We start from the raw sequence: 18,411 nt of genomic DNA on the forward strand, positions 1-18,411 counted from the left end.
AGTGGTAAGTAGTTTCCCTACTATTGCTACCCCATTTTTGCTTTCTTTTGCAGACATTGGGCCCAAAAATGTGGGCCTCCATTGACTTTAATGGAGTTTGGCTTGGATCCAGGTCTCAGAACTTTTTTTCCCCCCAAGTTCCCATGGACAAACGTAGAACAGATCCTATTTTTCTGATCTCATATGTCTAAAATCCAATTTTGGGTACTAATTTCAACATACCCATCGTTTCCTAACTTGGCCTACGCTGATGAGTGATGAGATGTGTATTAGCCGCCACGTATAAACTTCTCTTAGGGTCTTAAGGAAAAGCATTTGTTTTCAGCAGTTGGACAGAATCCACCAAGTTAATTGAATTCCTGACCATTACGGAGAGCAGTATTCCATGGGGAGAAGTGAGAAGATAGCGTCTGAAAAGGGGATTGAGCCGTCGAGTCCTTGATGGCAGCCAGGTCTGGAGAGCTATGTCACAAGACAGCATCTGACATTTCAAGGGATCTTAATGTCCAGCAATATGACAACTGTTTAAGTAGCTGCGTGATCTAGCACTGCCCTGAGAGGGTGGTCTGAGTTGGCCACCACCTGGAGAACATATCTTGTTGAAGCAACTGCACAACACTCTTTGGATAAAAGAATATGCAAAGCAAAAGCTCCGGTCACCTAAACTGTTTATCTGGGTTTATATATAGAGTGCTCTTTCAGCACAGTGGAAAGAATCACGGTCCAGATTACAGAGTATAAGACGGCATGTAGGCTTGAATTTCATACCGCATCTATGTAACCTACACTTCTTCCTTATTGGAAGAGCATGAATGCAATCGGTTCTATTTTTAACGTATGATATTTTGATTCTCCATTGGGAATGTCATTCTTCAGTCTATGGGCACTAAACATAGAACATTATAAATAACTTGCCACTAACCTGGGCCAACCGCTGATCCGGTGCCAGTATCCCTGGATTATAATGCAAAATGACACTGGGAGGGGAAATCAATCCGATTCCAGTAGAAATGAATTAGACATTTTAAGCATATGACAAGATTGGTCAACACCCCTTCCCTCATTTGTAAGACAGTAAAGGGGTTTTTTAGAGCAAAAAAAAACAACTCACCCCATGCACTTCACTTAAGCTGTGCTGCAATACCGCACTAAGACAGGTGTGGTGCTGTTTCTGGAAGAAAGCAACCATTGGTTTCTAATTCCGAGCAACTCATTTAACACTGTAATATATATTAATATATATATATATATATATATATATATATATATATATATATATATATATATATATATATTTATTTATGTATTTATCCCATGACTTCCAGGATCAAGAATTTCTCAGATCCCACATATTTAACCTCTTAGTTGTCATGGTCAACAGCGACAACTCTAAGATGGACAAATTAGATGGACAGAAAGTTCCCCCTGCTTCAGCCCATATAATCCCCTCAATGAGATCGTTGGGTTGCGGATGGGTGGTCATAGAGGCCTAATGAAGTTTCCCAGTCTGCCATCTTAGCCCACCTATCTTATAGGATCTAATAGTATGCCTGGTATTAAAAAAGAAGAAGAAGAAAGTTTACTATTTGCTCATTTTCCTCATATACAATGTTTCTTTTTTTTTTTTTTAAGTGATTTTTTAAGTTGGACATGTGTCTTTTTTCAACCATATTGACTATGTAACTATGATTTTTGTGCACTGGGGGGTGCTCCTCATACCGCTATACCACTCACCTGTCTGTGCGTACATCCCCTCCTACTTATGCATATCTATCTATGCATAAGTAGCCAGCGGACAGAGTGGCCATGGAAGACCCCCAGTGCACCAAAGGAACTAATTACCATATCTGGTTTAAGTCTAGTTACTCAAAAACGTCGCCACGGAGGACAAAAAGTATGTGTCGGGATCTGCAGCTCTGCTGGTACATGTACCTATCAGCAGGTTTGTACATGGTTTCCCTTTAAGGCCAAAACTGACATGGCGGTGAGCAATTAAAGGAGTTTTCCAAACTATACCTGGGTAAAATCTGTGAAAGGGTTAATTTGGCCTGCTACAGCGGGTTGAACTGATCCATCAACAGCAAGAATGCACAATACGGTATATAGCTTAGCTCGGTTAACCTTGGTTGAAGTGAATGGGTTTCAGGGTGCTGCAGCTGGTTTCCGGTAGGGGTTCTCCTTTATCAGGACACTACATAGGGATTTGGATAAAATGGCCAGGACTTCACTCTGGACTTTCCCTTGCAAGGCTCCTTCCACTTTCTCTCTCCTTGTCGAGCTGCTGCTTTGTACCCGGTTCTATTTCATGGACTTTCCTCCTTGTGTTTCACTTTGTACCATCTCTATACACGTGTTTATTTGCACTGCACACCAGCACAATGCAGCCCTCTGTGTGGTGCCTACTGCTGTATAGGATCCAAATGCAACAAAAACAAACAGCGAGGTATAAAATCTAGAAATGCCGTGAGATAAACATCCCCCAAAGCCAAGAGGGTTGTGAAATCTATCTAGTAAAGGATAATTTTAGAATATATTGTTTCAGGGGGTCTGGCCTCGGAATCCTAGCCTCTTGCAAAAGCTCTTCTGTAAATATAAATGTTCCTGCAGCCGGTGACTTAGTGTATGGGACGTTTTACTGATTTATAGGTAGTTCCTGGTGGACCCCAATATCCAGACCAGCGGCAGAATATGATATGGACAGCTGCCTGGGGGCTGAGGTCAACCGGCAAGTGTGGATACCAAAACCTTCCACCATCATGAAAGAGCACATATCCCTTATAACATACTAGCTACAGCCCCAGATGAGTTGCGGCAGAGCACCAGGGTGGGGAAGGTATGGGGACAGCGAAGGGCACAGTTTTCTTCTCTGTTCTTCACCTGTTAATCTCTGCTGACCAGGTCTCCATCGTGGATCTGGTACAAAAGAAGACTGTACTGTGACATCACTGTGTGTATTATCCCTGTACTGTGACATCACTGTGTGTATTATCCCTGTACTGTGACATCACTGTGTGTATTATCCCTGTACTGTGACATCACTGTGTATTACCCCTGTACTGTGACATCACTGTGTATTATCCCTGTACTGTGACATCACTGTGTATATTATCCCTGTACTGTGACATCACTGTGTGTATTATCCCTGTACTGTGACATCACTGTGTATTATCCCTGTACTGTGACATCACTGTGTGTATTATCCCTGTACTGTGACATCACTGTGTGTATTATCCCTGTACTGTGACATCACTGTGTATTATCCCTGTACTGTGACATCACTGTGTGTATTATCCCTGTACTGTGTCATCACTGTGTGTATTATCACTGTACTGTGACATCACTGTGTGTATTATCCCTGTACTGTGACATCACTGTGTGTATTATCCCTGTACTGTGACATCACTGTGTATTACCCCTGTACTGTGACATCACTGTGTATTATCCCTGTACTGTGACATCACTGTGTATATTATCCCTGTACTGTGACATCACTGTGTGTATTATCCCTGTACTGTGACATCACTATGTATTATCTCTGTACTGTGACATCACTGTGTATATTATCCCTGTACTGTGACATCACTGTGTGTATTATCCCTGTACTGTGACATCACTGTGTATTATCTCTGTACTGTGACATCACTGTGTATTATCCCTGTACTGTGACATCACTGTGTGTATTATCCTTGTACTGTGACATCACTGTGTATTATCCCTGTACTGTGACATCACTGTGTGTAATATCCCTGTACTGTGACATCATTGTGTGTATTATCCCTGTACTGTGACATCACTGTGTGTATTATCTCTGTACTGTGACATCACTGTGTGTATTATCCCTGAACTGTGACATCACTGTGTGTATTATCCCTGTACTGTGACATCACTGTTTGTATTATCCCTGTACTGTGACATCACTGTGTGTATTATCCCTGTACTGTGACATCACTGTGTGTATTATCCCTGTACTGTGACATCACTGTGTATTATAGCTGTACTGTGACATCACTGTGTATTATCCCTGTACTGTGACATCACTGTGTGTATTATCCCTGTACTGTGACATCACTGTGTGTATTATCCCTGTACTCTTTGGGTTCCGTATAACAAGAACTGAGATCCAACCACTTAGAAGGACCGCCCACTTGACATTTCATTGAGGATATGCAGAGATTTTCGATAATTTTTTATAAATAAATATCTATGGGGAGTGCCTCTGGGGACACGAGACAGGTGAGGCCTTAGCACTGACACTCGCCCCGATGACCCTGCCTACTTAACGGATAACTGGGCAACGGTCCCTGGCCTGAACAGGTGTAACACAAAATGCAGACAAAACAAAGAAGCATAATAGCTCGCGGTCAGAAAGCAAGGTCGGTAACAAACAGTTAGTGTGGTACAAAATCGTAGGTCAAAAAGAGAAGTCAGGAAGACAAAAACCAAAATCAGGGGACCAGGAATAACAATCAGGATAAATGCTAGGTCAAGGGACACTCAGGTACTGAGGCTCTATCACAGGGAAGGATGGAGGGGAATAGGCAGACTTTTATGGGAGGTGATGTCCCAGCCCCAGCCTCTGATTGGGGCAGAGACTCTAACCTCCTCAAAAGAGCTAAAAGCTGACTGGCAGCTGCACCTGCCAGTCAGCATAATGGTAAACGGAGACAGGTGAACACTCGGCTTGGAATCGGTGAGGCCCCGGCTACGGCATAGTAGCTAAGGACACCACCGGCGTGCCCGTAGCAGGGACACCATCGGCGATTCTCACAGGTTGCGTGCTCTGGTAGTGCCGGGAGCTCAGCGCGCACCCTGGGTCATGACAGATCCACTGCATTACACGTGCTTCACTTCTCCACCAGAATAGCATCACTCCTTGGTTATACATTAGGGCAATGCCGGATAAAATAATATTATACAAGATTAAAATTCCTGTTATTCTCTGTGGTATAGGGCATTCTGTTCATGTTAACATTTCATTTGAAAAAAAAAAAAATTATTATATAAAAAAAGATTATAAAACCCCTTTTATTAATTATGGAAACCGCAGTAATTACATAAACTCACATGTGTTTATTCTGGAGCGGAGATGCTTCTCGATACATGTGCCTTGGCTTATTGTTTCCTAGTTATATGTAAACCATAGTAAGTTATATTAATGTGCTCATTGCTGACCAGGCTCCAAAACCATTACAGGCACGCCATTGTTTCATATTCCTCTTCACGATTTAGCTTATACTGTATGTGCCATAAAAGACAATATAAAGAAGCCTTTCTCCGTGGCTATAGGTAGCCTCAGGCTGTAGAAGTATCATTACTTTACTTATGATCTCACTTTGTTTTCTGTTACATAATGATCATTGTAAAGCATGCAACCAACATACGCATGGCTGCCCCCAGCTCCCCGATCCCTGAGCATTGTACGTTACCAGTGTCAGAGGATGCCCATTGTGGCATATTCTGATACCCCTATATTGAATATGAGATAATGGCATGTAATAACTAGATTATATTGAGCCCAAGTATAGGCACCATGTGGTATGGTGTTTATCTTCCAAATCCACAAGTTGGTCAAATAACACTTCATATAGTTGCCTAAAAATAACACTTTTATATAGTTTCCTAAATAAAAAAAAGTTATGTCCTCCTAAACCAAGACATATGGCCAGGGATGGGATTGAAATATTCAGCTACAAGTTCCTCTAACATTGGCATTACTGTCTGCCACTAATGGTGGCCATAGGAGTTGATTGGAGCAGAAGAAGACATCTGTCCAAAGTCAAAAGGGCCTACAATAGGGACGTGAAAACTTGACCATTGATCAGTGGAGCAAGATAGGCTATAGGGCAGTGGTATTAGGAACAATGTTTAGCTGGGAAACCTTGTGTCCTGGCATTGTGTGGATGTTACTGTAACGCGTACCACATTCCTAACCATTGTACACCCCCTTCAAGGCAGCGGCACCCCCTAATGGCAGAGGCCAGCCAGATAAAGTTGCAGGGGCTACATTGTAGACATCAATCAAAAATGAGGAACATGACAGATCAAGATGGTGACTCGGACTCATGATTCCCTAGATTTCAATCCAATTTATCATCTGTTGGATGTTATGGAGACACCATCTCATGTCCATCCATGAAGACCCCACCTTACACCTTACAGGATCTGCTTCTGCCACATAGGTACTACAGGACACCTTCCGTGGGGTCCAGGCTTTGATAGATTACAGTTGTTTTGGAGACATGAGGGAGACCACACAATATTAAGCAGGTTGGTAATGTGTATGGTGTATGCTGGTGTATGGTGAAGGGGCCACAAAGCCCCTATGAACAAGGGTCCAGGTATCTCTGCTGCCCATGGACCATTATACCTATGTTCCTGGCTATTTCGTCTCTCGACTCTGCTCCGGTCATCTGGCCATCACTAACTACGTCCTTAGAAGGTCACCTCAGCGTCCCTCAATGTCTATAGATATAATGCTGACTAGTACTTAGAAAATAAACTATTACTTAATATTATCTATACAAAATACCATTGGATCTTGGCCAAACATCAGGTTACGAATCCCAGACTTATCCGTATGTCTTTCTTCAGCCCTTACTGTGATTCTATATAAAGCGGTGTCAAACACGTATATATCAGTGCAACGCACAGATCTCCATCACGCAGACGGGTTTCATGGAGAAACCAGATCAGCCTCCAAAGTATAAAAGCAAATGCTGGAGTTTATGGAGAATTTACACCTTTGTACTAGAGGACCATGGCGATGATATTCCACCCTAGACATATCCGAGGAATCAGATCCACAAATGCAGCTGTCCATGAGGGAGGTTTTTATTCTCACTGTATATAAAACATTGCGTAACTCCCCATGCATGTACATTGACGTGATGTCAGAACGGGTAACTCGGAATCTTCTCTCACCATTGCTACATCTAGGCTTTGCTAATGTCGCAATGCCACCGCCCAGCTGCTCCTGGTCTAGGATTACTAACACTGCCATACCGCCTGTACTGTAATATGGAGATGACCTCAGCGGCTGACTTTGTATTACCGTAGCGAGGAAGCGACTTGTATAAGATTAACAAGTGTTGCATTTTGCATAGTGCCGTCGATAAGCGCTACCAGGCAGACACTCCTTTCCTCAATATTTGCTTTGTGTCTGGGCAAATTCGTCGGTTCAGGTCATGCTCTGTGGTTGTTGTAATACAATGGCTGTATGTATAGTACTGTGTAAATAAACAGATCATATAAAATTCATAGGTATTCATAAAAGACGGATGAGTCACCTGTATTATTTAACTATAGTCTGCAAAGATGTTGTAACATGCCGGAGCACTCACTCCGGGGCATCCTCTACGTCTAGAGGAAAGAAGATTTCATCATCAGCATCGACGCGGGTTCTTTACTGTACGAGCGGTAAGACTGTGGAACTCTCTGCCACATGAGGTTGTCATGGCCGATTCATTAAATAAGTTCAAGGGAGGCCTTGATACTTTTCTTGAACAATATAATATTACAAGTTATGGGCATTAGATTTCTGGTGATACGTTGATCCGGGGATTGTTCTGGTTGCTATTGCAGTCGGGGGGGGGGTAGTTTCTCCCTGTGGTGGGGCGGTTGTCTTCTGCTCCATAGGGGTTTTTCGCCTTCCTGGATCAACACAGTAGGATTCTCCTAGGTTGAACCTGATGGACTCTTGTCTTCTTTCAACCTTATTTACTATGTTACTCAGGGAAAGGCCTTCTAGGGGAAGTTTTCTAGGTCAATAGTTTAGAGTCATACAATCATAAGAGCCAATGATGACTCCATCCTACAAAGAGTCTTCTCCTTGTACCACCAGATCATCTCCTAAACATGGCGCTTAGAAATATGGGTAATCTGGGAAGACTGAGGGTGAATCTTAGTTCTGTCCTGGTTATGGACATTACCTGCTCCTCCCTACCAGAATAATTAGTTCCCACCATCCCCCATTGCTAAATAACTTGACTATCCTTAAAAATAAAACCTGAGCCCACCAATTCCCTTTTCTAGCTTACTGACCCACAATTAATTTTTTTTTTTTTTTTTTTTTTTTAATTTATAATTTATTTTATTACAATTTCAAAAAACATATGAACCATATAAATAAAAATATACAAAGCATTACAATCTCTATAAACCCACCACATTCCCTCCCGCCCCCTATTCCAACCCCAGTCCATGCACGTATGGGTTCCCTCCGAAAAAAAAAAAAAAAAAAAAAAAACACTCTCCCCTCTCTCTCTCCTCCCTCCTCCTCCCCTCTCCCATATCACCCATCCGTCCACATCCCTAAACCCCATCATAGTATTTCACCAGTTGCTCCCATTCAGTTAAACTTGGGGGCTGGGCTGATAACCAGTTTCTCATAATTAACAATTTCACATAGAAAAACAACCTCAACATTCTCTTACTTTTCTTCCCCGAGTATTTATTAGATAACCTGGAAGTATCACCCAATATAACAAGTCGGGGGTCTACATCCATCTCTATTCCCATACTTCTCTCTATTTTCTGGATCACCCCAGTCCAAAGTGTCTTCAGCTTATCGCACGACCACAGCATATGAACCATATTTCCCACCGCCCCCGCACAACGCGGGCACAAATCGTCTCTTCTTCTTTTAATTTTAAACAAAAAGGAGGGGGTGTAATACAGCCTATGTACTATGTTGAACTGAATCAATTGATGGTTCCCAGACGGTGCCGCTTTCCTAATATTACAATAGACTTTGGACCAGTTCACATCCCCTCCACACTCAACCTCCCAGGCTCTCTCGCTCCCGAAGGTCACTGTCCGTTCCCAAAGGAGACTTCTATACAACATAGAAACACCTTTATAACTAGACCCAGCACCACGCAACTTCTCAATTGTCCTATTGTTCGTAAGTGTGTATTGTATTCGTCTTAAGTCAGACTTCAGGGCCGAACCCAGTCTCAGGAAATCGAACCACTGGGTCTCACGGAGATCAAATTCTGCCCTAAGCTGGTCCCAAGACTTTATTTTCCCATTGGAAACTACGTCAGTTATTAGGCTCACACCCAAGGTAGTAAACTCTCGATCTATCTTCAGTTTTTGGACCTCCTGGAGTTGGGAGTGATTCCACAATGGGGAGAAACAAAAAAACCCAGTAACCTTCAAAAATCTCCTTAGTTCCCCCCAAGTTTTAACCAGGGCCGACACCATTGGCCATACAGAACATTTTCTATCTGACAGCCGACCGGCATCCAACAACTGGAAGATGTCCAGCCTGGCATCACCGCCCACCCGGCTTAAATAAGAGAAAAAAGGGTTATCCCTCCATTCCAAGAGCCAATAAGCCTGGGATGCCAAGAAGTACAGCTCCATTGAGGGGAGGCCAAGTCCACCCCTATCTTTAGGGGCAGTCAGCAATTCTAGTCTGATTCTTACCCTTTTACGTCCCCCAAGTGAAGGAATTGCGCCCAGGGGAGGCGTTTAGATATCTGGGAATTTGGGTTTCCCAGGACATTTTGGCCTTCAGTAGACTCAATCTGATACCACTGATAAAAGAAATGGAAAAAAAGACAGAGGTGTGGCTTGGCCTCCCGCTCTCTAAAATGGATCGTTTGGTTCTGCTGAAGACCGTGTGTCTCCCTAAGTTTTTATATATTTTTGGGGCTGCTCCAGTTTGGATAGAGAAGAAAGAGTTTAAAAGGATAAAGGCGGTTTTGACCCACAATTAATTAACCATGACCAGTCTTTACCTAAACCCCCATCAGGCCGCTCCTCATGTTGCGTTTTTTGTATTTTCCACAACAATCTATTGTGTTTCACCAATTACACAGTCATATAAACATATAAACCTTTAATAACTGTCAGAGGACCTAAAGTCCCAATCGCCCCATACACATAAATGGTTGATGAAGTGTTCCTGTGTTTTTTAATGGGTAGACTCCTAACTCTTCTAGCAGTGGCTTATTTCTAGGGATCCCTCTCTTACCCAACATGTTTTGTTGGGGAGATGTCTGGAGGCCGCGTGGAGCTGCAGGGGTGGGTGGGTCGTCCGCGCAGCCGTTGGTCTTTCAACATGTTAAAAGACACTAATCAGCCGACATAGTGCATATTGGCTGATCTTTGTCTTTTATTACACAAAGCAACTAACGGCCGTAATTGCCAGTAATTGGCGAAATACGGGTGATAATTGCTTTGTGTAATAGGTAGAGATGATCGAACATCGTGATTTTGCAGGTTCGAGCAAACTCAAACCTTCTCGGACCTGCAGCATTTTATTCCCAGAATTCGAGGCGGTACCCGGGCAGTCTCCTCCTTCCCCACGGAACGGGAAGGCATTGGTATCAAATGCTGCAGGTTCAAGAAGGTTCGAGTTTGCTCGAACCTGCAAAATCCACATGTTCGATCATCTCTAGTAATAGGGCCTTAATGGTTCCCACTCCAACCTCTGCTTTGGCACAAGTTAAAGGGGTAGTGCGGCGGTAAAGAATTATTCACAGACTAACACACATTACAAAGTTATACAACTTTGTAATGTATGTTATGTCTGTGAATGGCCCCCTTCCCCGTGTCCCACCACCCCCACCCATGTACCCGGAAGTGTGGTGCGCTATACTCACCTGTCACATGCCGACACCAGTCTCCGATCTTCAGCGAGTGACGTCTTCTTCGGGGGGCCAGCGAACAGCTCCGGCTGAGCACAGTTGTGACGGGCGGCAGCGACTCGGCCATCCGTCCGAAGATGACGTTTGGCACAAGATGGCGGACGGCCCTCGACACGGATCAGGTAATGTATAATGCACCAACACTTCCGGGTACACGGGTGGGGGTGGTGGGGAACGGGGCCATTCACAGACATAACATACATTACAAAGTTGTATAACTACCGCACTACCCCTTTAAAATTCAGTCTGTCCAATCCTCTTTCTCCCTCTTCCAGCACCATGGACATGCACCAACAGTAAAAAATATTGTCTCCAAATTTAGTGTATACAGTGATATGCCTCTACAATTCTCCACAACCAGGAGGAGTATAGGTAGACTGATTTTCCTCTTTTCAAGGGCCAATAGCCACCCTTTGGTCTGCTCTATGGTACCCACATCCTTATCTGCAAATCTTTATCATGAGGACATTGGAGCTGTAAAGTATACACATAAAGCCCTATACATTAGTGCAGGTGATCAAACAAGGAGTCATTTCCTGTTAAGGTGATTATAAATTGTAAAAGGTGAGCCATGGTGCAGAGGTCATCAATTCTTACAGACCAGCAGGGTCTCACAAGGAGAGCGAACAGGTCCTGAATAATTACTCTGTGATTCATCATCATGTATAAAACCCACAGGAAGCATCTGAGGCCAAATGTGAATATGAACGAAGGAGCGTCTGGCCAACTTATGACTATTTACTGTATGAATCTCATGTTTAGCAATGGGAGGAACACAGAGCAACACGATTTGACTTCTTTCTCATATTATTAAAGGAACTTGTTAACTATGTCAGCTACAAAATTTATCTTCACTTTTGCTGTTCCTCTATCATTTCCCCCATGTTTTCCCTTAAACCATATATATCTATTTATCAAGCAGGCAGTCTGTTCTATGGGAATCACAATTATCTACAATTTTAAGCTGACAGATCGGCCCCTGTTTGCTGTGCCTTTAGAAGGCATGAGTGGCTGGGCTGCACAAACGATCACTGTATTGTTTGTGCAGCCATTAAAATCTGTTGCTATTGGCTGTACATCACCTGTTTACACTAAAGATAAATATGAAGATGAGCGAAGCAAATCTGGCAAATCAAGATTCGTTGCGAACTGTGCTGTCAATACGATTCGTTCTGCTAAGCTATTCTGGCAAATCAAGATTCGTTGCGAACCGTGCTGTCAATACGATTCATTCTGCTAACCGAATTACTGCCGATTCATTAAGGAAATTTTCAAAAAAACCAAAACACACAAAATGGCGTCCGCACATGCTGTCTGGAGCGTCACTGGGTGGGAGAAAGGGATTAACCATAATCCCTAGCGCCCATCTAATAAGCTGCAGGCCCTTAGCACCTCCCCTCTATATAAGGCAGTTCAGTAATGGAAGTGGCCAGTCGGCTGTGTGTGGAGGAGAGATCAGGATGGCAGCAGGCAGTTAGAGCAGAGCAGGGAGAGACTAACAGAGTGATATAGGGACAGAGAGGAGAGGAATGGCGGAAATTGGATGACTGACTGGCTGATTGACATTTTTTTAAATTGTGATTTTCAGCTTTAACTATTACACCTTCTGTAATAGTCCAGGTACTGTAGCTACTGTAGTTAGGCTGTTTTAATGAAATTCGTTAAGATTCGATTTGCGAATCTCAACAAGTTTGGCCAAAAATTTGCGAAGGTCGCGAAACGAATTTTGTACTTCTTCGCTCATCAATATATATCTATATCTATCAATCTAGCTATATATCAATCATCAACTTAGTAAGTAATTTACTCCTATAGAAACAACTATGTAGCATGCCTTATCAACCTGCATAGACTGCCTGCTCCCTACTGCCTGCTGTGTCAGTCTTCTCTAGCATTCTATTCAGTAACCAGAGAGATGAGGCAGAACAATGCTAGAGCAGGGTCTGTATCCGTGCTGTAAGTGCATGAAATCATGGCAGGACATGAATAGAATAGTAAGATGAATACACTTTTACTCTAATACATGTAATAATACTGCAAGAAGCCATTATAATTCCTCCTGGGAATGGCCCCCTATATACGGCTCACTGTTTTGCCGTAAAGTACAGGTATTGTAGAGAACCCTCAATTCTCTCCCTTGTGTTTTTCCTGCCAGTGATTTTGTTTAGATGCATCTTAATATATAGAGATGCAAATTCCCCCCGAGTCCTGACAAAGTAGAAAGCAGCAGGATTACCGGCGGGGTAGAGGGATGCATGGTGACATTGTCTCCGCCGGGATGTTTGGGTAAAGCCGATGCACAATGCCGCACTGTATCGCACAAAATAAAACTGCCTTGTCACCAAAGCTTACTAAATAAATACAGCTGGCAGGATGATATTTCTCACCAGTGTCCCGATGGCTCGGAGGCCTTTTCAGACAGCCTCCATTTGTTTTTCTAAAGAAAGAGCAGCTGCGGAATAGCCCAAGAAATGTTAGCGACGATCAGAAGCTTGGCAGCAAATGGCTACAAGAGGCTCGAATGCAGAAGTGATTGAAGAGTTTTCCCCAGTCACCTGATGACTTTAAGGAAAAAATAACCATTACAATGCGAGACCACTCTAAGCTGGGACTGGCTGTGTCATTGCAATCTTCTGCAGTCCATCTACTGTGGGAAGGTTAGATACCATTTTACCTCAGTGCATAAAAGTTTGCGATACAACTTACTAGAAACAAACTCCCTTTGTAATTGTGGTGGATGAACCTTTCGGCCTACAGACCCACGTCTTGCGTCCTTTCCCGAGGCGTGGCTTGTAGGACCGAAGGTGCATTGTCTTACCCATACAAAATGTTATGTGGGCTGCACTTTTGAAATTCTAAGCTCGAAATGGCGAACCCTACAGTCGGTATTTCAGTTCGAAATCGGGACAACGTGAAGTAGGTGGATCAAGCATGCATCATTCTTCATAACTGTGTCCGGATGTATGATGCCGGAAAGAGAGATATCCATGCCCTCTGATCCCATCCCGCTGGAAGGGAAAGTGCATGGAAGATCTGGATTACCCGGACTGGCTGTTCTGGACTTCTAGGCTGACTATCTCCTGTCATCGGCGGAAGCTGTACCATGGCAGATGGATGCTATCCATGAGAGACTTTGGTTGTGAACAACTCCTACCTTTCATTTTTGTTCCTGTGTTAGGCTATGTTCACACAACGTATATTTTCGTAAAATCACAGCCCTTGTACAATGGCCGTGATAATTACGAAAATATACGTTACTTTTCCTTTTATGGGATCATGATCAGAACGTGTGAACATAGCCTCAATTGGTTAAGGACTTGTGAGAGATTAAGCCCCTTAACTGGGGTTGCAAGATTATGATATTTGTATAATAGAAGGAGGATCCTACACGCTTTTTTTTTTTTTTTAAATAATTTGGGGGGGGGGGGGGAGAAAAAAGAAGCACGTAGGACCTCCTCTTTTTCATAACAGGGAAAAAAGCAGCAGCAGCAGCCTAATTTTATCAGGGTGGGAAGAGCCAATTATTTTTGCCCTTCCCGGCTTAATAATACTAGTGTGCTACCATCCAGGGACGCCATTTTTTATGCTTCGGGAATACTGGTACCCGGCTCTTCCCAGTACCCACTTTCAGACTGGCTACACAACTGCCACTGGCTACACAGCCAACCTAAAACCATGCTGTTACCTATATAACACAAACATACAGATAGATAGTATGGTCAAAAACCTGAAGATCAAGATATCATCTAGCTATATACAAAAAATATTTTATTTTTTATATTATTCTTAGCATTGGTATTGGGCCTCTTGGAATTGGTCTTTAAATATGTGTTAGATGATAGATAGAAGACATTCATCTCTCTGGAAGAAAATAGTAGAGACTACCTAATGCTGATTGTATGTACAGATATTGGAGATGCGAAGATGCCGTCCTTGCCATTCAATCTACTTTTCATGGATGAGCAATGGTTTTCTCGAGAGTAATTATAACAGACTGTCTACAATGCAAATCCCTGGCAGCAGAACAGCTAAGCCGTGATCATGATGGATGTATACACACTCCGAATAAGCAATGCAGCTTACAATTATATATATGTGTATATATATATATATATATATATATATATATATATATATATATATATATATATATATATAGTCTCATCATTACCTATTGTTTTATATTCTATGGAACATCTGTCTGGTACAGTCTGGTACTGCAGTGTATCTGTTCGGCTGGTTCTGCTTGGAGTGCGGCATTCATTAACCTTCTCAGTAATACAATCCATTCTGTGGCTGCAACGATAAACATGGCAGCTCCGGGGTCTCTTCATCTTCTACATTATGATATTAAGTTGTAACTCAGTCCAAGTTTCCATTGCTGGGTGCTGTAACCATGGTGCGTGTCAGGACTGTAAGCAAGCTGTATGGAAAATGGATCTCCTTTCAAATTAAAGGGCAACTATATTTTATAGGTTGTTTATCTTAAGCTAAATGGAGCAGCAGACGATACAACAAAAACACACCAGTATGCCTTCTAGGCCACCAACAAATGCTAATAGAAAGAAAAAGTTATTCTAGTGTGTAAAATGCATGTGTTATATGCACATGTGAAAACAATGAATTGTTGCTCCTATGCATATAAGATTAATGGGTTACTCCAACACTTAAAAACTTTTTAATATGGTACCGCCCTAATATAAAATATAAGAAACATCTTATTCTTTCCTCACCACGGTCCCCTGGGTCCTCCTTGACCGATGGCACCTCCTCTCGGCAGTGACAGCCCCCTCAGCCAATCACTAACTGAGACAAGGCAGCACCACAGACAGCGGTTGGCTGAGTGGGCTGTCACTGCCAAGCAACTTTGCAAATATCTCCTATCGTCTTGTGACTACAGCTCCAGAGCACACTTAAAGGAGAAGTCCAACGAAAAATTTTCTTAAAGTATTTTATTGCCCCCCAAAAAGTTATACAAATTAGCAATATACACTTATTAGGGGAAATGCACATAAAGTTCTTTTTTCCCTGCACTTACTACTGCATCAAGGCTTCACTTCCTGGATAACATGATGATGTCACGACCCGACTCCCAGAGCTGTGCGGGCTGTGGCTACTGGAGAGGATGATGGCAGAGGGATGCTCAGTGTCCCTCTAGTGCCCTGTGTCCCTCAGTCTCTGCCATCATCCTCTCCAGCAGCCACAGCCCACACAGCTCTGGGAGTCGGGTCGTGACATCACCATTTTATTCAGGAAGTGACATCACCATGTTATCCAGGAAGTGACATCACCATGTTATCCAGGAAGTGAAGCCTTGATGCAGTAGTAAGTGCAGGGAAAAAACACTTTATAAGTATTTCTCGTAATAAGCGTATATTGGGGATTTGTATAACTTTTGAGGGGCAATACAATACTTTAATAAAAATTTTCACCGGACTTCTCCTTTAAGGGTTTTCATAGTTACAAAACACAGCAGTTACTGAGCTCCGGGAGATCAGTGAAAAAAAACCCAATGAAGTATTCACTCAAGAGTCTCCATTGATACATTGACCCCTATAAATTTAAATATTCAAACAAAGGGTCCGTGGAGCCTCAGTTACAAGTTTCAAAACACAGGAATAGCCAGATATCCCTCCAGGGAAGGAAACCTGTTGCCAAGGGGTGCCTCCCAGCAGGGAGATCACCAAACCATCCTGATACATAGACCCTTAGGTCCCTCTCGGTTTGGTGATCTCCTCACTGAGAAGCACCTCTTTGGCAACAGGTTTACCTTCCCTGGAGGGATATCTGGCTATTCCAGTGTTTTGAGACTTGAAACTGAGGCTCCTCGGACCCTTTTTTGCATATTTCCATGGTTACAGACTACAAACAAAATGCTGATTCTGCTATCATGATTGGTGGATTGGAAAGCAGATGCAGACCAATGAAGAGTAATATGACTGCAGGATCAGACTACAAAGGGTATGTTTGTAGTCTGTAACCATGGAAACATCTAGGAGTTGTGGACATTTTTAAGTTAAACTGTTTACAATTTCTTTATTTTAATTCTAGAACCATTAACTTCAAATAAAAACTGGTTACCGAGTTGAACATATACTTTAGTGGTTGCCCGGCCCTACTGACTTGATGATAATAATTGTATAGTCCTCGATTAGTGGGGGAAAAAAGCCAAATGTGCTTGTAGTTTCAAACATGGGCTCAAGTGAGTTTAACTTCTTGCTGGTGCAGGGTCATCGGCAAGGACTACTGGACATTGCATCATGCTGTTTACAGGTTCTACTGGCAGCAAAGGAAGAAGAGGACAAACCAGGGCGACTAAGTTGGAATGGAAACAAGAACTCGAAGGATATTATCCACCAAGAATGAAGTAGATGACAAGCAAAGATCAGGTTAAGGTCACCAGCAAGATATATCTCATAACAGGAGTTGGGGTCATGTTTGGTTACTTAGTGAGGTCACGAAACCGAAGTCAGTAAATAAGGAGGACTCTTAAATGGCCACTGTCCCCTATGACAACTTCCTTCCAATTAATAGCCAATGGGATTGCTAACATATATTTAGTTAACTTTATTAAAGAAGCTTCATTATTTTCTGTCCTGGGACACGGTGGCAAGCTTACTCACCTGGTCCGATCCCTATTTCCCAGTACAGCCTTGTCTCCTGGATTTGAGGCCATTCCAGTGTGATCATGTGATGACTCTTCTGAACAGGCCAGTAGTCACCGTCCTTTATATTTGTATATAGAGAGATAAAGTTTTTTATAGAGATAAATAGAAGGCAGAGACTTCAGGCCTGTTCAATCGCACTGCATGGTCACATGGTAACACAGGAGGACCAGAACTAAGCAATCTTTTGCTTAGTACCTGGCTGGTTGTTATGGATCTGAGCAATTTTATGATATTGTAATGATGGCAAGCTAGAGATGTAGATCCCCGGGTTACTTACTGATTTGGCTTATGGATAAAATGTGGATCCAAGTGTTCATACCCTCACCGAATAGTTGAATGAGGTAAAAAAACTTCCATGCTTCTGTTGATGATGGTTGCACATGCTGGCTCATAGTACTGTCACTTGGCGGGAGCAAGGGATTATTCATAATCCTTTGTGGCTGTCCAATCAACTGCAAGACCCACTATGACCCCCTCTTACCCTGTATATAGGGTGAGCCACTTCCTGGGGGTTGGCAGTCAGCTGTGAGGGCAGAGGAGAGAAAGATCGCAGCAGGCATTTAGGGCAAGGCAGGGAGAGAAATTGAGAGGGATAGGGACAGAGAGGAGATGATAGGAGAGTCCATTGTGTGTGGGGGGGTGCTGTGTGTGAAGTTATTCCAGTGTGTGGGAGAAGTGCTCAGTGTCCAGTGAATCCAGGCTGTGGGTGCTGTGGGTAAAGTTAACCCCCTGATATCCTAGTTTGGTTGCTGTAAATCCAGTGTCCAATTGTCTGTGGGTGCTGTGGGTGAAGTTAACCCATTGGTATCCTAGTGTGTGGGTGCTGTAAAGCCAGTGTCTGATTTGATGCCACTGGTCCACCAATGTCCACTTCTCTCCTGAGAGAAAGTGTCATTTTACGACGCTCATTTACCAATATCCACTGCTGTCCTCGGAGTAAAATTGATTTTACGCCGCTGATCCACCAACGTCCACTGCTGTCCATGGTGAAAACTGAATGATTGACAGGCTGATTGACATTTATTTATTTTTTTTATGTCATTTTCCAATTTTTGACACTGTAAGAACAACATCTGTTGAACACAACA

Source organism: Dendropsophus ebraccatus, chromosome 15 (assembly GCF_027789765.1).
Source record: "Dendropsophus ebraccatus isolate aDenEbr1 chromosome 15, aDenEbr1.pat, whole genome shotgun sequence".
Lineage (NCBI taxonomy): Eukaryota > Metazoa > Chordata > Amphibia > Anura > Hylidae > Dendropsophus > Dendropsophus ebraccatus.